The sequence below is a fragment of the Felis catus genome, chromosome D4, assembly GCF_018350175.1.
Source record: "Felis catus isolate Fca126 chromosome D4, F.catus_Fca126_mat1.0, whole genome shotgun sequence".
In the NCBI taxonomy this organism is placed as follows: Eukaryota; Metazoa; Chordata; class Mammalia; order Carnivora; family Felidae; genus Felis; species Felis catus.
In genome coordinates, this window is record NC_058380.1 from 70,195,076 (window position 1) to 70,212,111 (window position 17,036).

A 17,036-nucleotide genomic window follows, 5' to 3' on the forward strand; every position below is an offset into this window, starting at 1 on the left:
AGTTGGGAAGTGCTCTGTTTTCCTTGATTCCCTGGAAGAGTTTTTGTAGAATTGATGTTATCTCTTCCTTAAATGCTTGATGGAATTTATCGGTGAGGATATCTGGGTCTGAAGGTTTCTTTGTCAGAAGTTTTTAATTACAAGTTTATTTTCTTTAACAGATATTGGGATACTCAGATTTCCTAATTTTTTCTCCAGTGAGTTTTGTTAATTTGTATCTTTCAAGATATTTGTCTACTTCATCTAAGTCATTGAATTTATGGGCAAAAGTCTTTTGTAGTATTTTCTTATTGCCGCTTTAATGACTATGAACAGTGTCCCTTTTTTCACTTCTTTTCTTAAAATTGAGATTTAACTGACATTATATTAGTTTCAGGTGTACAACATAATGATTTGATATTTGTGTATATTGTGAAATAATCACCACAGTGAGTCTGGTTACCATCTGTCATAATACATAGTTACAGTTTTTTTTTTTTCTTGTGATGAGGACTTTTAAGATCTACTCAGCAACTCTCGAATGTGCAATATGGTATTAAGTATAGTCACCATGCTGTACATCATTACACCCCCCTCTTTCATTTATGATATTGGTAATTGTGTTTTCTCTCCTTTGAACTTGGCAGTTTGGCTAAGGATTTGTCAGTTTCATTGATTTTCTTCATGGAATTTGCTTTTAGTTTAATTGATTTTTTTTTTTTGTTTCACCATATTCTATTTCATTGATTTCTGCTCTTATTTAAAAAATTTTTTTTTCTTAATGTTTATTTATTATTGAGAGACAGAGAGAGACAGAGCATGAGCATGGGAGGGGCAGAGAGAGGAGGAGACACAGAATCTAAAACAGTCTCCAGGCTCTGAGCTGTCAGCACGGAGCCCAACGCGGGGCTCGAACTCACAAACTGTGAGATCATGACCTGAGCCCGAAGTCGGAAGCTCAACCGACTGAGCCACCCAGGCGCCCCTGCTGTTATTTTTATTATTTCCTTACTTCTACCTATTTTTCTTTTTTTTTTTTTCTTTTTTTTTCTTTTTTTTTTTTTCAACGTTTATTTATTTTTTGGGGGGGGACAGAGAGAGACAGAGCATGAACAGGGGAGGGGCAGAGAGAGAGGGAGACACAGAATCGGAAACAGGCTCCAGGCTCTGAGCCATCAGCCCAGAGCCTGACACGGGGCTCGAACTCCCGGACCGCGAGATCGTGACCTGGCTGAAGTCGGACGCCCAACCGACTGCGCCACCCAGGCGCCCCATACCTATTTTTCTTTTCATTTGCTTTCCCTTTTTTTTTTGGAGAAAGAAATTTTTAATATTCGAGTGGGGGAGGGGCAGAGAGAGAGGGAAACACAGCATCTGAAGTAGGCTCCAGGCTCAGAGCTGTCAGCAATGTGAGCCTGACATGGGGCTAGAACTCGTGAACTGAGAGATCGTGATCTGAGCTGAAGTCAGGTGCTTAACCATGCGCCCTTTTTCTTTCCTTTTTCTATGTTAAGATGGAAGTTTAGATCGTTAATTTTAGACATTTATTGTTCTTATTTTGTTGTTAACTTTTCAAATTTACAGAAATGTATATTTTGGAGAAAGCAAGAATTTCCAATAATTCAGTCCCCTTGAGGTAATTGCCTTTTAACCAACGCTGTGCCCACCGAAGACTAACCAAAGGATTTGACATGTGACACTTTACACACCTTTGAATGTATGCCCTTTTCCTCATGGCATCCCTTCAGACTGGAACGCTCTGCCCAACGTTCTCCACTTGGTAAATTTCTGCTTACTAAGATCCATTCAGATGCAACCTCCTCCTTCAGCCTTCCTTCTGTTCTTCCAGTCAGTTAGTTGTTCTCATCTTTGTGTACCATTGCATTTTATACATGATTCTGCTATAACGTTCATTGGATGGGAAGGGCAAAATTTAATACGATGCATCTTTTTTAGTGTGTGTTTATTTTTGAGAGAGAGAGAGAGAAACAGAGTGGGAGCAGGGGAGGAGCAGAGAGAGAGAGAGGGAGACAGAGAATCTGAAGCAGGCTCCAGGCTCTGAGCTGTCAGCACAGAACCCCCCCCCAACCCCGCCCTGGCTCTTAACTGACTAAGCCATCCAGGTGCCCCTTAATATGATGTATCTGTTTCCAAAGTCCATACTCTTGTGTGCTGTGCTTCTTCCTTGGAACTTTTCTATTGGAATTTAGAGCAGTGATCTATGATTCTTGATTTGCCATACTTTTTTTTTTTTTTTAATTTGAGATATAATTCGCAAACCATAAAATTTACTTTAAGGTACACAATTAATTCTAATCGCTACAAGTTTTTAATCACAAATTTCTTTATGGAAAAATATATTTATCTTGCTATTTCCAGTTCCTGTACAGTATTTAACATTTGACAGTAAGACACTCAATGAATGTTTCCTGAATAAAAAAATAACCGTTTACTATATGCTCTAAGCCAGTACTTCTCAAACTTAATGTGTGTAAAAATCATCCGGGGAGAATGTTAATACGGAAATTCTAAACGGGGGGTGGAATTTGGAATCCAATATATCTACATTAACAGCAAACTCTCAATTGATACCCATGCTGCTGATCTGAGGACCCTTTGAATTGCCAGGCTCAAAGCTACCTACTCTCTAGAATGAAGGTAGTTCCCCTAAACTCTCACAAGGGGGCGCAATGGGCAAATATTTCTACTGCTATTTATAACAATATATTAAACGAATTCATGCGACATGCTTTCAGCAGCTGTTTTGCTAATTATTATTTATTTCATGGAACAAGCACAGTGCATATCTGAGTATACTAAAAATAGATTTTTCCTTCAAGCCATATCGTTTAAAGAATTTGCCAAGATTGCGCTCATGGAACTTGGAACCATTCAATATGTCTGTTATTGGAAGTGTCCTATAAAATAGTACTAAAAAAATTATGAGATATGAAAGATCTGAAAGATGTGAAAATAATAATTGTAATAATACAAGTAATAATAATAGTAGCAGTCATTTATTACACGTTGTCGTATGATACTATCTTACGTAGTTTCGTTTAATCCTTACAGCCAGCCCATGAAATAGGTAATAATGCCATCATTTTACAGGAAGGGAAACCGATGCTTAGAGAAATTAAATAAAATGCCCAAGTTCTGGTGGTCATATTGGAAGGGCAGAACTTGAATACACTCCCTCTTTTTCCAAAGTCCATGGTCTTGTGTGCTGTGCTGCTTCCAGGGAATTTTCTATTGGGATTTAGAGCAGTGATCCATGATCCCTGATTTGCCCTCCTCTTTTTAAAAATGGAGTTTTGATTCATATGCCATAAACACACCCTTCTAAAACGCACAGTTCACTGGGTTTTAGTATAAACACAAGGTGTACAACCATTGTCACTAATTCCAGATTTTTTTGTTACCCCAAAGAGAAATCCATACTCATTAGCTGTCACTCCTCACTTCCCCCTGCCCTCCAGCCCCTGAAAGCCATGAATTTACTTTCCATCCCTATGGATTTGCCTATTCTAGGCATTTCATATAAATGCATAACTTTACGTGGCCTTTGTGTCAGGCTTCTTTCACTGAGCATCATGTTTTCAGGATTCATCCATGTTGCAGCATATATCAGTCCTTCATTCCTTTTTATGTCTGAACAATATTCTGTTGTATGGATATGCCACATTTTGTCTATCCATTCATCAGTCAATGGACATTTGGGTTATTTCCAAATTTTAGCAGTTATGAATAATGCTGCTGTGAACATTTATGTGTAAGTTTTTTGTGTGAACATATGTTTTCAGTTCTCTTGGGTATGCATATAGCTAGGAGTGGAATTGCTGGGTCATATGTGAACTCTCTATTGAGCTTTTTGACGAACTGCCAGACTGTTTTCCACAATAATGGCACCCTCTTACATTCCCACCTGCATTTTTCTCCATATACTTGCCATAGCTTGTTATTGATTTACTGAATTCTTGCAATCCTAAATTAATTGAAGGGGAAATCACCAGATTCTCAAACATGATTCCAAATAAGATGCCCTTTAATTTTCTAAAGAAATGAGCGGGCTTCTGTATGCTGCTGTGAAAAGGACACCAGACTGGGCTTTTCTGTCATTACCTATCATTCTCTAGTATTAACGGTGTGACCCTGTGGTATGATCCAGTCCTTCAGATTCTCAGCTGGAGATTTGAGATAATAAGTCCTGACGTGGACCCTCTCCTATCCTCCCCAGTCAGTCAATCAGTCAGTCAATCCTGACTCACTTCCCTGGTGGTCCTGGCATGAAGCTAAAACCAAATAGCTATGTCATGAGGAAGAACTTTCACAGATGAAACAGTTGCCACTGAGTTAATGAAGCTGAAGGACGAGCACCCTCTCTTACATGGGCCCTGGGTTCTGTCCACTCTGTAACCCTTCTCCTGTAGTGGAGTGGCACTGGAGTGGCCAAGGGCATGTTGAGTCAGAGCTAAAGTTTAGTTGAGCTGCGTTCTAAAATTTTTTTTTTTCAACGTTTATTTATTTTTGGGACAGAGAGAGACAGAACATGAACGGGGGAGGGGCAGAGAGAGAGGGAGACACAGAATCGGAAACAGGCTCCAGGCTCTGAGCCATCAGCCCAGAGCCTGACGCGGGGCTCGAACTCACGGACCGCGAGATCGTGACCTGGCTGAAGTCGGACGCTTAACCGACTGCGCCACCCAGGCGCCCCGAGCTGCGTTCTAAATGACTTGTTTTTAATGAGATGAGTTCCAGATATCAAGAAGGTCATGGCAGTATCTTCACTTATTCAACTACAAACTGTACTGTATCCAGTACCTGTACTAAATGCTGGGGTGCAAGCCACCAACTTCAACACGACCCTATTGGAAGACAATATTAAGTCGTGGAAGACAGTACATCTTTAATTATTTGTCTATTCTACAAACAAGTTTAATTGGAATCTAAAAACAGCAAGGGATGAAAGCCCGGTTCATTAGGGACCCACTAACTGTAAAGGGCAGATAAAAACCTTTTAATTTTGTATAAGGTCATTAGAAATTTTAAAACATCCCTGACAGAGCTGACTTAAAATATGTAAAGACACAGAAGAACCAACATAACTAATAAGCCTGAAGAAATAGATACATACCACATTTCGTCTCCAACACATAGAATATGTATATGTTGATCATACGTTGTATGTTTATTAAAATTGGCCATGTTCTAGGCCATAGAAAAAGGTCTAATTTATTCCAAAGAGTCAATATCATGCAAACTATGTTCTGTGATCATGTAACAAAATTAAAAATTGCTAATAATAAAAGTTAAACATTTTCCATTTCCTGGAAACCAACAAACAATAAACAACCAAAACCAAAGAGAGGCCCCCAAATCTTTGGGTTAAAGGGATCAATATATGTCAAAATTCATGAGGCACAGCCAAAAGAGCATTTAGAGGGAAACTTATAGTTTTAAATACACATATCAGGAAACGGGAACATTTGAAGGCAAATAAATGAAGCACTGGGTTACAATAGTTTGAAGAAGATAATAGAGCAAACTCTATGAGTGGGGGATATAGAAATTATAGTGTAATTCACACTGTGACTTATTCATGCACAGGATGGCGAGGGAACCCACTGGAGAGGCAGCTAACCTGGAGAGATGACATGGAAGCTGAGTTTGATGGATTATGAGGAATTAGATAAGGAAATTGTGGGAAAACAGAGAGCACGTGCACTGAGGTGAGAAAGTGAGTTGGTTGTGCCCAGCTGCAGTGAGGGGCTCCTGTGAAGAAGTGGCCAGAGAGAAGTCGGGGTCGTGTCAGACCATGAAAACTTTGTTATGAAATCAATAGGGAGGCCTAACACATTTTTTTTTGAATGAGAGGATGATGATGATCAGTATAGGGAAGAGGCTAAGGGTATGAGCGCCATAGTATATAGACTTACAGAATCACTATATTGTATGCCTGAAACTAATATAACAGTGTGTCAAGTAGGTTTCAATTAAAAAAATAAAAAATAAGGGTGTCTGGGTGGCTCAGTTGGTTATCCAACTCTTGATTTCAGCTCAGATCATGATCTCACAGTTCTTGGGTTCAAGCCCAGAATGGGGTTCCTCTGTACTGACAGTGTGGAGCCTGCTTGGGATTCTCTCTCTCTGCCTCTCCCCCACTCATGCTCTCTGTTTCTCTCAAAATAAATAAATAAACAAAAAAAAAAAGAAAAAAAAGGAGTATGAGCTCTAGAGTCAGGTGGTGCTGAGTTTGAATCTCACGCATTCAAACTGTGGGATTCAAGCTGTGTGTTCATGAACAAACCACTTACCCTCTGTAAACCTTAATTTCCTCATCTTAAGTGGATAGGAATAGTAGTTACCTGATAAGTGTTTTGGGTATATAGAACACTTAGTGCAGTACCTGGCAGAGAGTTAGGGTTTATTTGCTGTGTTAGTACAATTGTTCATAGCATACCTATTACTATCCAAAGTGTCTGTTTGGCTGATAAATCATATGGTCACAAATAGTTGGCAATCATGGGTCAACTCTATGTGTGTGTGACTGTTTTAGAAAGATCATCCAGGATACACATTGGACACACATCCTGGATACACATAGTGGAAAGACACTAGTCTAGAGACAGAGAGGTCAGCTAGGAGGGCTTGAATGAAGCAGGTGAGAACTGACTGGAGAGTTCAGAACACAGGTATATTTTTTCTTTTTAAAGGAAAGCAGGATTTATACAGCTGGTGACTCGTGATGCTCGTAGGCTTGTACTAATGTTTCTGAGTTAGATAACTTAGCGGATAGTGGTAGGGAATTCACCAAGGCGGGTTCTGCAGAAGGAGCACAAATTCGGGATGAAGGCCCACGGGATGGTGAATTTTGGGTATGTTGACTTCGAGATGCCTGAGGACTGCAATGCGGAGGAATTCATTAGAGTCAGAAAAAAGAATCAGAAGTTCAGAGAGAGGCCAGGTCTGGAGATGGAGATATGGGTCTTATCTGTATGTGAGAGCAAATGAGATCACTCAGGGAGAGAAATGAAAAGTGAGAAGAGATGAGGCCTGGAGGCCAAGCCCACGGCACACTGCCAGTGCCGAGGTGTCCACGAAGGATGTTGTTGCCTGGGAGCTGGGGAAAGCCAGGAGAAATGAGGGTCACAGGAGCCAAGGAGGACAGAGTCTCAAGAATCGGGAAGTCGCCAGTGATGTCAGTGCTGTGGAAAGGTCAGATACAATGAGGGCAGGGACGTGCCACTCGGTTCAGCCATGTGAAGGCCATGGCGTCTATGAGAAGAAAGGTTCTGTGGGGTGGCTGGCTGGAAGCGAATTGCGGAAAGCGTGGTTTGAGTGGCAGTCCAAGGAGGCATGAAGTCAGGCTGTATTTATAAAATTTCTCAGAATCGTAGATTCAAGTCAAATCCATAATTCTGGTAATTAAAATAACATGTCAGAAAGTTCTGAGAGAATTCTCATGCCTGACGAATGAGCATCAATGGCTGTTATTTATTGTGCCCACTCTATGCCCACACACTGCCCACATTGTCTTGTGTGACACAGTGAAGGTGTGAGGAAGGTGCCCCTTGGACAAATGCAGAAAGTCATGTGCAGGGGCCCCAAGTGACCTGCTCAACATCACACAACTGCTGCGTGATAGAGTTGCAACTTGCACTCATCTCTGAACCACCCCAGAGGCCATGTTCACCCCTCTGAACCTCAACTCCAACTCAGAAGTGGAGGAGGGGCAGAGAGAGAGGGAGGGAGAGAGAGGATACCAAGCAGCCCCGCACTGTCAGCGCAGAGCCTGACATGGGGCTGGATTCCACGAACTGCAAGATCATGACCTGAGCCAAAGTCAAGACTTGGACGCCCAACCAACTGAGCCCCCATCCCCACATTTTTAATTGTCTGAAAACAATAACTACTTACATAGTAATCGCCTTTTCAAGCTAAAAATGCTGAAATTTCACATTATTGCCAAAAAAGGCAATCACTTGTTTTGTCACAGTATAACCTGGGGATGACAGTGACGTTAAAGACATTTAAAAAATTCATTGTTCTGTCTTGTGCTGAGAGCAAACAGTGGACAACGACCAGTCTTTCCAACCTGAGTCTTGCTTTAGGGAAACAAGGAAACTTTGTGTATCTTTCAGCTGGAAAAGGGGGGGTCCTTGTCCCCGAGTAAAATAGCAAGTTTCATCTTAGCCTTCAAGAATGATGTCTTTTCATGTCTTCATGGGGTACCTGAAGCCTTGCCAAACTCTGGGGTGAGAAACCAAACCTGACTCACCCTGGCCAGTCTGCACGAGTCCCAGCCAAATAGGAGGCTCCTTCATTGGGATGAAAACACCCTTGTCCTTGGGCCTCCTTTCGTGTATTATTCTTTACATCACATGCATGTTATATACAGCTTTTCATGTGTGTGGAGCATCCCAAGATACAATTCAAAATGCACTGCTTAAAATGGAAACAAAATAAGACTAATCTTTCCAGAAGAAAAAGAAAAACTTTCAAATAGAGGGATGGATAAATAAAACAGAGGAATGGATAAAATAATACACTTTGTGGAATTCTGTACCGTTAAGAATTGACTAGATGTCTTTGAATCAATTTGGGCGAAGCTCAAAAATACACTATTGCCCGAAAACAGCACACCGCAAAATGACATGCGGAGCGTGATATTTATCCAAATGTAAAAATAACAACAACAGCAAAAAACCATATAGATTTTCCATGGTTATGGTCCATACAGTAAAATTGTGTATTAAGGGTACATACCAGTCCTATAACCGGCTATTTCAGTGTCTGGGAGGTGGTGGTTGTGCTGGAGGAGTTGGGGTTGGTGGCCAATGAGGCAGAGACTCCTGCTTGATCCATAGCAGCTGTTCAAAAGTATGGTCTGGGGATCCCTAAAAGTCCCCATGATTCTTCCAGGGGGTCCTCAGAATCAAGACTATTTTCACAACAACATTACAATGTTCTTTGCCTTTTTCACAGTATCGACATTTGCACTGATGGCGTTAACCAGTGGTGCATAAAGCTGCTGGACTGTCAGTGTCATTGCGCCCTGCCCTGCCGGCTCGTTTGAAGTGGAAAAATAAATGCCAGTTTCACTTAGGAGTGACTTAAGGAAATGATAAAAGTGATTAATTTTATTAGATCTTGGCCCTTACGTACACATATTTAAAATATATCCTGAGTAGGGGGCGCCTGGCTGGCTCAGTCGGTGGAACACGTGACTCTTGATCTCAGGGTTGTGCGTTTGAGCCCCACATTGGGTATCGAGGTTACTTAAAAATAAGAAACATCTTTGCAGCGCCTGGGTGGCTCAGCCAGTTGAGTGTCGGACTTGATCTCGGCTCAGGTCATGATCTCAGTTTGTGAGATCCAGCCCGTATCTGGCTGTGTGCTGATAGTGTGGAGCCTGCTTGGGATTCTCTCTCCCTCTCTCTCTGCCCCTCCCCCACTTGTGCATGCTCTCTCTTTCCCTCGAAATAAAGAAATAAACCTAAAAAAAATTGAAAAACATCTTAAAAAAATACATATCCTAAGGAATGAAGTGTGTATAAAGTACTTTGCTACATTCTGAGATGCCATCGTTGTCTTTTTTAAAAGCACTTGTGTGTTAAGATCTCATTTAATCCCCCCCCACACCCCTTTTTATGGAAAAGAAAGACTAGTAGACAAGCCGGGGTTATTCAGACTAGGGTGTCTGGGGAATATTTTCCTGGAAATGAATAAAATGAGCCTGTCTCTTTACGGAGGACAACTGACAGTATTTGTTAGCAGTGATAAAAATACACATTTTCAGCCAAAAATTTGAATTTTGGAAAACTTGTTTCTGGCCGCTGTGAGCTTGACAGCTTCTCAGTCCTTCAAGAATTTTCCAATGAGATTTGTGGTAATATTAACAAATGAGATTTTTTGATATTGTATAATGAAAAGAGCCAACATTTGGAAAATCTGCATAAGCTAGTGAACCAATATTTTCCAAAAGACTGCTGTGTTTCATTACCAAATCATTTCATTCTCTGCTTTTCTGCATCTTCAACTTGAGAAAAATATTTATTTGCTGCAAGGCGCTTATCTTGTAAGAAAGCTAGATCATTAGAGATAAAGTTATTTCGGGTCAGGGCAACAATTCCCAGCATGTGCAGCTCCGTAGAACTTTTACTTGCCTTTTGCTCCCAAATCTTATAGTGCATCTGCCTTTCCCCCCCACTTCCCTTTTTTCCCCATTTCCTGCTTCCTGCCTGTGCCCCAACCAAAATGACAGGTGCATCTGAGGGTTGTTATTGTTGCTTGTGCGTGTGCACTCACACATGCACACGCGTGTGTGGGGGGGGATGTAGCAGTTGGGAGGTAAAAAAAATAATGGTGTTTTGTCTTTCCCCCATTTGTTGGCATTAATACAACTCCTCTCTTCTGTTCTATTAAGAGAGAAACTTGGAGGGGCGCCTGGGTGGCTCGGTTGGTTAAACGTCCGACTTCAGCTCAGGTCATGATCTCGCGGTCCGTGAGTTCGAGCCCTGCGTTGGGCTCTGTGCTGACTGCTCAGAGCCTGGAGCCTGTTTTGGATTCTGTGTCTCCCTCTCTCTCTGACCCTCCCCCATTCATGCTCTGTCTCTCTCTGTCTCAAAAATAAATAAACGTTAAAAAAAAAAAAAGAGAGAACCTTGGAGGTCAGAGAAGAAATGTGATCATGGAGCCTTTCCCCAAATGTCTTAGGCAGAGGTATTTGGGATATCATAGAGACCTTTTAGAATAAGGAAGAAAAGAGGCAGCTATACCTCTAGAAATACAAAGCCAAGGTTGTTATTTTTCAAGGAGTGGGCCAGTGTCAAAGTCGCAGGAGAACACACATTCTTCTCATAGCTTGACTGGGAGACCTTGGAAGGGCAATAAATTCTTGTGGTTCCAAGTCATGTTCACCTTCTAGGAATTTAGGGAGAAAAACTGGTCACAGCATGGTAGGTGGGGAGAATTTGAACTGCAGTTGAAGCACCCACTATTTCTTGCCTCCTCCTGAGTCAGAATTAATGTTCACCTCCCCTCCTTCCCACAAGGGGAGTCAGCAGAAATGTGAGCTTGAGTTCATCACCGTGAGCCTGTCATGGGTGGTGTTTAGGCCCAGGCAAGACAAAAATCAACACCCCTGGTCCAGGACCCATGTCTGACGCAGCATCCTCAGCAACTTCTCAGAGACCTGTTGAGTTGCCCTTGTGGATGTTAATAACCACAACATGTAATAGCTATTGAACACTCACTGTGCACCTGGAATGCTTATTTTATTAATCTCACAATAATCCTGTAAGGTGGCAGGGACTGGCTGGCTTCTCCTTGTGGGCACACAGCTAACCTCTATTTCCCAGATTCATTTGCAGTTAAGGATGGTAATGTGACTGAGTTTTGAGTTTTGGTCAAAGGCTTGTTAGTGAAGGTGTTATTTGTTACTTCTAGGCCTGGCCTACACACTCCTCCCTCAACTCTGACCCTCCATGTTCTTTTCTCCTTCTCTGTCTTGTGAAGGCAAGCATGGAACTATACGCTAGAAGGAGTCTGACTTTTAAAAAAATTTCTTAAATGTTTATTTATTTTTGAGAGAGAGACAGAGCATGAGCAGGGGAGGGGCCGAGAGAGAGGGAGACACAGAATCCGAAGCAGGCTCCAGGCTCTGAGCTGTCAGCACAGAGCCCGACGCGGGGCTCAAACTCACAAACCGTGAGACCATGACCTGGGCGGAAGTCAGATGCTTAACCCACTGAGCCACCTAGGCGCCCCAGAGGAGTCTGACTTTTGAATCACATCCTGGAGGACAACCACCACTCCGTGCTACCCATTTTGAACTTCAAACAAGCAACAAATACATGTTTACTATGTGAAGCCAGTGAGAGTTTTGGAGTTTACTTATTATAGCAACTTTTGGTACTCACATTAATACTCACCCCCATTTTAGAGGTGAAAAAACTGAGCCTCAGCACATTTTATTTGTCCAAGGTCTTGCAAGCAATACGAAATCTACATAAGCTTGAATTGTGTGTGTTTTCTTGGGAATGAAGTGGCAAGAATGTCAGTCAGGTAGTGGTGGGAAGTGTGTGTGTGTGTGTGTGTGTGTGTGTGTGTGTGTAGTACAGTTCTACCAGTGTGTGTGGGCTCTGGGGTCCCCAAAGTCCCTCTCAATCTCCAGCAGGAGTGAGAAACGTGAGTTTCAGAGACCACACTGTGCCCTAGGCAAGGGGTTCAGGCTTCACCAGGCACTTCTGCTTCTGGGCATGGCTGAGCGAGAAGCGGTGACCCCAAAAGCAACTGAAACTTCATCCCCCATGTGGCTGCTGCTGTGTGGCTGACTGACAGGATCCCAGCCCTTATCTGAGATGTAGGCGGCCCGGTCAAGGACCACGCAGACCTGCAGGAGAATGTAACACTGTTAAGATGTCTGCCTTTCCCAGGAGTATCACTTTCGGGAGGCTGGCAGGATGTGGAAGGAAACAATCTCGGCACTTACCTGGCCCTGCCCTCACCCTGCTGTGTGGAATTTCCACTGGAGCAGGCAGAAAACCAGCACCCCACCGCCTTCCCGCCCCACCATCCACTTTTTAGCCAAGTTACCAAGGCTGCCCTGCCTTTTTTCTCATAACTGTGTCAGCATGCAACCGTGAGTTTGTGAGGAGAGAAGTAACTTGCGGGGGTCACATAGCTTGCTAGTGGCGTATTTGAGCTGCTACCGTATGCTCAGCATTGTCTCATTGTTGCAGGATCGTGTTCCCAAGGAGACACTGAGACTCTGAGGCCTTCCTGAGAAAAATTTATTGGATAGTCCCTTGGGAACATACCCGTAAGGGAGCAAAAGAGGCATGGCTGGGCAGAAGGAGAAGTTGAACGGTGATTTAGTTGCAATGGAGACCCCAGCTGATCCCACAGGGAGCGCTGAAACTGAGGGGGCCCTCCAGAGATGTTCCACATTGAGGCAAGAGGGCTGAGGCTTTGTATCCCCACGTGGCCTGGGAGTTGTAAGCCGGCTGCTCCTGGTGGGGGTGTGGGTAGGGGTAGGTCATATCCGGGGGGTGAGGCAGCTCCCTTTGGCATGGGGCTGGCTCCAGGGAGGGGCTGTACTGTGAACTGGGGGAACAGGTGCCCCATTCCTAGATCATGGAGGGGATCTGGACGGAAGACTGCAGCATTTGCTACACTCATTTATACACACAGAAATTCTGAGATTGTGGATGGTGGAAATTAGAGCTTAGGGAAATTATGTCACTTGGGGTCACATAGCCACTAAGTGAACTAGAGAAATGGACGTCTCTAGTCTCAGCCTTTTATCTCCAAGTCTCAAAGTGGTTGGGAACCACAACAGAGAGGGCAGACAAGGTTGATCTTGAGACTGATGGTCTTCCCAGTTTAGGGAAGTGGCCTGAGTGAATGCCTGGCCAGGGCTGAGTTGACCCCTGGAGTGTATGCTGGAAAAGGAGAGAAAAATTAGTGGGGCCAAGGGCAGGCAACGAAGGACTTGGTAGTGAGGGCAAAGGATGGGACAGGAAAGCTTGGTGCTGATTTCGAGAGAGCCTGGTCTCCCAGGAGGAGCTGAGGAAGCCCTGTGACCACTGAGAAATTCAGTTCTCTGTGGTCAGGGTCTTGGGAGCAACCGTGGGTGAGGTGGAGAGGAGGGGCCATCCTAAAAGTTCCCAAAGAACACTTCCTTCCCCCCAGTAGACCCTCCCTCCACTGCCCTCATGGATATAAATGCCTTGAATGATGGATGACATATAAGCAGGTGGCCCTAGCACCTAGGAGGCATATATCCTGCCAGGAAAAAAAAATGTGAAAGAATTAGAAATGGGCAAAAAAAAAAAAAAAATGACTGGGTGTCTTGTCTGGCACCCTTTCTGGTTATCTGCATCTTTCATTGCTTTGAAGCTTTTTTGTCCCTTTGTAGAAAAGTGATAGTAATGCAAATGATCCTTGCCCATAGAGATGCAAATGAAGTTTGTCCAGTGGAGATGCAGTTGGTTATTGCACTGTGGATGTTGGCTAGGTTTGCATTTATTTATAAATTCATCTCAGCATTCCAACTGCCTTGCTGTGTGTGCTCTTTGAATGCTCTTGATCTGGTTGTTAACACCTTACGGTTCTCGCTCGTATTAATGATGAAATAAATTTTTGACACGTGCTCATTAAAACAACAAAACAAAAAAAGGAAAACCCTTCCAGCTCCCCTTCCTCTGAGTTGCCCTAAAACTGGGGAAAGTTAAGCTACACCCTACAGAGACCTCTGGAGACTACTGGATGGGGGCGGTGCTGAGGGGGTGGTGGGAACTCAGCACCCTCATGTCAATTAGAGAAGGTGTGTGTGTGTCTCCGTTTGTCTTGTTTCCCACAGAGGGCATCCTCATGAGATTTTATTGGAACCAAAGTGGCATGGGTTGAATGGTGTCCGTCTGAAAGATGTTGAAGTCCTAATGCCCAGTACCTGTTGAATGTACCTTTGTTGGAAATAGGGTCTTTGAAGATGTTCAAGTTAGGATGAGTCACTAGGGTGGGCTTTAATCCAATATGACTGTATCCTTGTAAAAGGGACATTTGAACACAGAGATAGACACACATATAGGGAGAATGCCATATGAAACAGGCAGAGATTGGGCTGATGGCATCTACGAGCTGAGGAATGTCAGAGATTGCCAGCAAACTACCATGAGCTAGATGAGAGGCATGGAGAAGATTCTCCCTCACAGCCCTTAGAAAGAACCAAGTGCCAACACCTTGACCTTGGATTTCCAAGCCTTCAGAACAGTGAGGCAATACATTTCTGTTGTTTAAGCCACCCAATTGTTGTACTTTGTTATGGCAACTCTGGGAAACTAACACACAAGTCTTCTATCGCTACATGTGGTATGAACCACCAGATTTTGGCTTGCTACCCCCTCTTCGCCGTGAGAAGTGGAATTAGGACTGTAGAGTGTTATAGGATCTCAAGTACCTTAAATACAGCCACCGTTCAAGTGGGGAGGCACTTCATCTTTTTGGTTGTAAAATTCTTCAGGAAAATATGAAATCTAAAATAGCACGCTCAGCTGCAGTTTGACATTGTGTAATTACAGCCCTCCTGTTTGTTGTAGGCAAAAGAAGAGACCCTCCCTGTGTCTTAACAAAAGGAACAGATTGTTGCCTGAATGGCACCCTCTTACTGTGTCCTCAATTTCCCAATCAGAACTGTCAGATGTTGCACTTAATTAAGCTGTCTTCCCAGCCTCCTGGCATCCGACAGGTTCCCATAGTAATTACTGAGGTTTCCAAGTAGGGCTGGCTTTCCTGTGTTTCTGCACACTCTCATGGCAGGCAGGGGTGGCTTGGGCTTGAAGTGGGAACGTCCCATGCGGCTTGCAAGGGGTGTCTGGCTGTTCTCTAGGAGCTGGGGGCTGTGGGAGGAGGGTAAGTGGGTAGTGAACCTGGGGAATCAGTCTCGTGGTTTTCTTAGGCTGAAGAGTTGCCAGCTGGTCAGTTCTCCTCCCTGCTTAATAATCCATGTGATGCCTATCAGAAGCCCATGCGTTGCCCGCATTCCCTAGATTGATTAAACATTTCGCTCTGATGGAGATCTGATCACTTGTTTTCCTGCAAGAGCTCAAGTCAGTGCCCAAAGCTGGATGATGGGGAGGACAGAGGTAAGGCAGGAAAAGGGAATTATGATTCTGTTTTGCATCTTCCTTGCTTGCTGCAGAAACCTTGGCTGAAGGGGCTTCAGCTTCCCTAGGATGATCATACCTCATTCCCTAGACCCCTCTCTTTTTTCCTCCCATAGTCTCCTTAGGCTTGGAGTTCCCATTTCATTTTGAGGACCTAGCGCACCCTGCCCACAGGGCAAAAAACCACCCAGACCCCGCTTGTGTCCTATAAGTCCTGACACTCTGGCCTTCTGCTGGAGCTTGATGGGGCCTCCTCTGGGTGTCCCAGGGTATGTCTCCTGTGATTTCTTTGAACTGTCAGTTCTTTTGTCGCTTCTGATCTTCTGTCCATGCACTTCTCTCTTGCCTACAGAGGACTCTTCTGATGCCTTTGCCCTTGAGACTTCATAAAGTGGCTCTTCACCCCTGCTGTGGCTGTGAGCGCCCACAGAGTGATGCTGGTGTCCATGGCGAGGCCCCAGGGGTGCGTCTGGTGCCATCACTGCACCGCCTGATGTTGTCACTTCTGGCAAAGATTAGCGAGGAGGATTTCTCCCCACTGTGTACCGTACTTTGTCTTTTGTCTAAGTTTTAGTTCGTGTTAACACTACAAAGAAAATATGTGCCGGGCTTGCTCAGCCCCGAGCTCACCCCGAGGCCAGTGCCAGTGCCAGCACACTGGGGACAGGCCGGGGACACATTCATGTTGGGGCCTGGAGCCTTGGCTGTGGAGTCCTGTGACCACAGGGATAAATGGGCTGAGAGGACAGAGAGTGATGGTTTCATTGTAGACCTATCTCCATCAGGTGTCGGCACTTCTCATCACAAAAGAGATGATATAGGAGGTTTTGGCTTTTCCTGGCACAAAGCGCAAAGTGTTCCCCAAGTCCTTCTGACATGCAGACTTGGTAGCTGCTTAGTAAATGTGTATCCAAACACCTGCAGGGCCAAATATTTCCAGTCACTTGTGTTCTCTGAGCCAAACCTTTCACTGTCTTTCTCCTGCTGAGAAGATGCTTCCAGAACAGACAAGCCTATCTATCTCTAAGTGAATGTAGCAGAAGCAGTAGGTTAGATTGGCAAAGCCAAAATCGCAGTTAAAAAATCCGCCCAACAGGAACTCATGCGTTGTTTTGGGAGCTAGAGTGCTACTCTGAATGATATTTTCTCCTGTGTTAAAAACCATTTTTGACCCTCGACTTAGCCAATCCTTATGTTTCGGTTGTAAGTAAAGGTTATCTAAGAATGTGGAAGTTGCCCAGATCTGAAGATTTCTCAGTCTCTGAGGAAATCCAGCCTGCATGAAATATGGGACTTGGTGTTCATTCACTTGGCCTTGCCCTTGGGACTGTCAGTGAGACCTCACTCAAAGGGGATACTCAGAGTTTCTTATAATGGCATCGATAATGC